The sequence below is a fragment of the Triticum dicoccoides genome, chromosome 5A (assembly GCF_002162155.2).
Source record: "Triticum dicoccoides isolate Atlit2015 ecotype Zavitan chromosome 5A, WEW_v2.0, whole genome shotgun sequence".
Taxonomy (NCBI): domain Eukaryota; kingdom Viridiplantae; phylum Streptophyta; class Magnoliopsida; order Poales; family Poaceae; genus Triticum; species Triticum dicoccoides.
In genome coordinates, this window is record NC_041388.1 from 342184045 (window position 1) to 342189667 (window position 5623).

Sequence of the window (5623 nt, forward strand, 5' to 3'; positions counted from 1 at the left end):
AGTCCTGCCTAGCCTGCTACAGCCCGGGTTCCCAGAGTCCTGTTAGCCCAGTGCTACAGCCCAGATTCACACGCTGCTGACCGACATGCTCGATGTGATTCATGTATGCCTGTCCCCATAGGTTGGTGTCGCTTTGGGTTCACGACTAGCCATGTCGGCCCGGGTTCTCTGTCATATGGATGCTAGCGACACTATCATATACATGAGCTAAAAGGCGCAAACGGTCCCGGGCCATGGTAAGGCGACACCCGTGGGAATACCGTGCGTGAGGGTGCAAAGTGATATGAGGTGTTACCGGCTAGATCGATGTGACTTGGAATCGGGGTCCTGACAGGAGCTGTGCAGACCATAGTGATTGGGTGCTCTTGGAAGTATGGCTTTAGTCTCTTGGCAGCAAAGTGCACACCATAACACATCTTCTGATAGTGGGGGTAGTTCTGCTTGGAGGCGGAAAGTACTTCGCTTAGGTAATACACCGTCCTATGGACTGGTAGGGCTTTGCCTTCTTCTTTCCGTTCCACCACTATGACTGTGCTAACCACCCGACTGGTAGCGGCAATGTAGAGGAGCATTGGTTCCTTAGGAGTCGGGGCCGCCAAGACAGGCGGGGTGGTCAACATCTTCTTGAGCTGAAGAAAAGCTTCGTCCGCCTTGTCATTCCACTCGAAAAAGGTGGTCTTCTTCATGAGTTGGTACAGGGGAAGAGCCTTCTCGCCCATCCTACTGATGAAACGGCTAATAGATGCCAAGCAGCCGGTAAATTTTTGCACATCCAGCAGTCGGGTGGGTACTTCCATCCTTTCGATGGCCTTGATCTTCACAGGGTTGCACTCTATGCCACGCTCTGACACCAGAAAGCCAAGAAGCTGGCCGGCTGGTACCCCAAAGACACACTTCTCTGGGTTGAGCTTGATCTAAAATCGGCGTAAGTTCTCGAAAGTCTCCCTGAGATCCTCCAGTAGCGTCCCATGCTTTTCTGTTTTCACCACCACATCATCCACATAGACATGAGTGTTTCTGCCGAATTGTTTGAGGAGACACTTCTGCATGCAACACTGAAAGGTGGCGCCGGAATTTCTCAAGCCGAACGTCATGGTCAGGTAGCAGAAAGCTCCAAATGGTGTGATGAAGGCAGTCTTCATCCCGTCGGCCGGGTCCAGCTTGATCTGGTGATACCCGGAGTATGCATCCAAAAAACTCAACAGCTCGCATCCGGCTGTAGAGTCGATCACTTGGTCGATCCTGGGCCGAGCAAATGGATCTTTGGGGCATGCTTTGTTGAGGCTGGTATAATCAATGCACATGCGCCACTGCTTGTTCTTATTCAACACTAGGACTGGATTGGCTAACCATTCTGGAAAGAACACCTCCATGATGAAGCCGGCTGCCAGGAGCCGGGCTATCTCTTCTCCAACCACTCTTTTTTTCTCTTCTGATAGACAGCGCAAGGGCTGCCGGACTGGCTTGGCATCAGATCGGACATGTAACTTGTGCTCAGCGAAATCTGTCGGTACACCTGGCATGTCTTTGGGGGACCATGCGAAGATGTCCCGATTCTCACGGAGGAAATCTACGAGCTCACCTTCCTATTTACTGTCAAGGTTTGCGCCAATGACAGCATACCTCTCCGGGTGCTCCGGATCCAAAGGTATCTTCTTTGTTTCTTTGGCCGGCTTGAATGAGCCCTCGGCTTCCGAATCCTTGGGGTTGGGTGACATTTCCGGCTGCTTGCCTGCCATTGCCACAACCCGGTCAAGGAGTCGTTTCTCTGCTGCGATCACGAGGGACTCGGCTAACCGGCTGCTCTCCGCCGCGCAGGCGGACGGCTTCTTGTAGTCTCCTTCTACGGTCAGGATTCCCTTGGAGCTTGGCATCTTCATTTTTAGGTAAGCATAGTGGGGGACCGCCATGAACTTGGCCAAGGCAGGCCGGCCAAGCAGTGCGTGATAAGGGCTCTTGAGGTCCACCACCTCAAACTAGACTGGCTCTCGGCGGAAATGAGTTTTGTCCCCAAAGAGGACATCTATCTGAGTCTTGCCGATTGGAGAGCAGGAAAGGCCAGGAACTATGCCATGGAAAACAGTCCGACTGGGCTGAAGGTGTCTCTTCTTGATTCCCAATTTCTCCATGGTATCCTTGTACATGATGTTGATGCTGCTGCAGCCATCTATCAGGACTCGGGAAAAACGGGCAGCCCGCCTCTCTATGGAAAACGTGGCGTCCAACACCAAGGCATTGGAGCCGGGGCTTGGCATCACTTTCGGGTGGTCAGCTCTGCTCCAGCTAATGGGTTTCTCTGACCAATGCATGAACTCGGGGGTCTCTGATGCTACTGCATTCACTTCCAGCCGGCTGCTGCACCTATCGTAGGCCACGCTGGTGAACACGACGTAGGCCCCATGCTCCTCGGGATAATCATCTTGCACGGCGCTGACTGGCCGAGCCGCCGGCTGCAGCGGGGGAGGAGGCGGCTGATACGTCCATTTTGCATCATGCTTTTATATTGATATTTATCACATTATGGGCTGTTATTTCACTTCATGTCACAATACGTATGGCTATTCTCTCTTATTTTACAAGGTTTACATAAGGAGGGAGAATGCCGGCAGCTGGAATTCTGGGCAGGAAAAGGAGCAAATATTAGATACCTATTCTGCGCAACTCCAAAAGTCCTGAAACTCCACGGAACATCTTAGAATAAATAAAGAAAAATCCTCACCAAATATGAAGGCCAGGGGGCCCACACCCTGCTCATGAGGGTGGGGGGCGTGCCCCCCCTCCTATGGCGCGCCCCCTACCTCGTGGGCCCCCTGGTGGCTCTCCGACGTCCATCTTCTCCTATATGAAGTCTTTCGATGAGAAAAAAATAGGGAGGAACTTTTCGGGATGAGACTCCGCCGCCACGAGGCGGAACCTTGGTGGATCCAATCTAGAGCTCCGACAGAGCTGTTCTGCGGGGGATACTTCTCTCCCGGAGGGGGAAATCATCACCATCGTCATCACCAACGCTCCTCTCATCGGGAGAGGGCAATCTCCATCAACATATTCACCAGCACCATCTCATCTCCAAACCCTAGTTCATCTCTTGTATCCAATTCTTGTCTCAAAGTCCGGAATTGGTGCTAGTAGGTTGCTAGTAGTGTTGATTACTCCTTGTAGTTGATGCTAGTTGGTTTATTTGGTGGAAGTTCATATGTTCAGATCCTACATGCATATTATTACCCCTCTGATTATGAACATAAATATGCTTTGTGAGTAGTTACGTTTGTTCCTAAGGACAAGGGAGAAGTCTTGCTATTAGTAGTCATGTGAATTTGGTATTCGTTTGATATTTTGATAAGATGTATGTTGTCTAGCCTCTAGTGGTGTTATGTGTATGTCGACTACATAACACTTCACCATTATTTGGGTCTAGAGGAAGACATTGGGAAGTAATAAGTAGATGATGGGTTGCTAGAGTGACAGAAGCTTAAACCCTAGTTTATGCGTTGCTTCGTAAGGGGCTGATTTGGATCCACATGTTTCATGCTCTGGTTAGGTTTACCTTAATACTTTTGTTGTAGTTGCGGGCAATAGAGGTTAATCATAAGTAAGATGCTTGTTCAAGTAAGAACAGCACCCAAGCACCGGTCCACCCACATATCAAATTATCAAAGTATCGAACGCGAATCATATGAACGTGATGAAAACTAGCTTGACGATATTCCCATGTGTCCTCGGGAGCGCTTTTCCTATTATAAGAGTTTGTTCCGGCTTGTCCTTTCCTACAAAAAGGATTGGGCCACCTTGCTGCACTTTATTTACTTTTTATACTTGTTGCTCGTTACAATTTATCTTATCACAAAACTATATGTTACCACTTATTTCAGTACTTGCAGAGAATACCTTGCTGAAAACCGCTTATCATTTCATTCTGCTCCTCGTTGGGTTCGACACTCTTACTTATCGAAAGGACTATGATAGATCCCCTATTCTTGTGGGTCATCAAGACTCTTTTCTGGCGCCGTTGCCGGGGAGTGTACCGCTTTTGGTAGGTGGAATTTGGTAAGGAAAAATTTATATAGTGTGCTGAAATTTACTCTCACTTGTTACTATGGAAAGTAATTCTCTAAGGGGCTTGTTCGGGGTATCTTCACCCCATCCACTAGAGAAAAGAGTTGCTCCTCAACCTACTGAACCTATTGAAAATGAAACTCCTGTTGAATTTCCTTAGGGTATGATGGAAAAACTGCTAGCTAACTCTTTTACAGGAGATGGAACAAAGCATCCTGATGAGCACTTAATATATGTGGATGAAGTTTGTGGATTATTTAATCTTGCAGGTATACCCAATGATGTTGCTAAGAATAAGGTCTTCCCTTTATATTTGAAGGGAGACGCATTGATATGGTATAGGCTATGTGATGATATGAGATCATGGGACTATAAAAGTTTGAAATTGGAATTTCGTCAAAAGTATTACCCTATGCATCTTGTTCATCGTGATCGCAATTATGTATATAATTTCTGGCCTCGTGAACGAGAAAGCATCGATCAAGCTTGGGGGAGGCTTAAATCAATGTTATATTCATGCCCCAATCATGAGCTCTCGAGAGAAATAATTATGCAAAGTTTTTATGCTCGGCTTTTTGATAACAATCACGCCGTGCTCGATACTTATTGTGCTGGATCTTTTATGATGAAGACTATTGAATTCAGATGGAATTTATTGGATAGAATTAAACGCAACTCTGAAGATTGGGACCTCGATGAAGGTAAAGAGTCAGGTATGGCACCTAAGTTTGATTGTGTTAAATCTTTTATGGACACCGATATTTTCCGTAAGTTTAGTACTAAATATGGACTTGACTCTGAGATAGTAGCTTCTTTCTGTGAATCTTTTGCTACTTATGTTGATCTCCCTAAGGAGAAGCGGTATAAATATCATCCTCCCATAGAAGTAAAAGTAGTTGCACCTATTAAAGTTGAAGAAAAGACTGTCACTTATAATGATCCTATTGTTCCTACTTCTTATGTTGAGAAACCACCTTTCCCCGTTAGAGTAAAGGATCATGCTAAAGCTTCAACTGTTGTTCGTAAAAGCAATATTAGAACTTATACACCTCCTGAGCAAGTTAAAGTAGAACCTAATATTGCTATTGTTAAAGATCTCTTGTCTGATAATATTGATGGGCATGTTATTCAGTTGGATGGTGAAACTGCTAGAATTGCTAAACCTTGTGCTAAAGATAAACATAGACCTGTGGTAGGCGTACACGTTATTTCTGTTAAAATAGGAGATCATTGTTATCATGGCTTATGTGATATGGGTGCTAGTGCTAGTGTTATACCTCATGACTTATACAAAGAAATTATGCATGATATTGCACCTGCAGAGATAGAAGATATTGATGTCACAATTAAACTTGCCAATAGAGATACTATTTCACCAATTGGAATTGTTAGAGATGTTGAAGTCTTGTGTGGGAAAACTAAATATCCTGCTGATTTTCTTGTTCTTGGTTCCCCACAAGATAGCTTTTGTCCCATTATATTTGGTATACCCTTCTTGAACACTGTTAGGATAGATTGCAAAAAGAATGTTGTTACTATTGGCTTGGATGATATGGTTCATGAGTCTAAT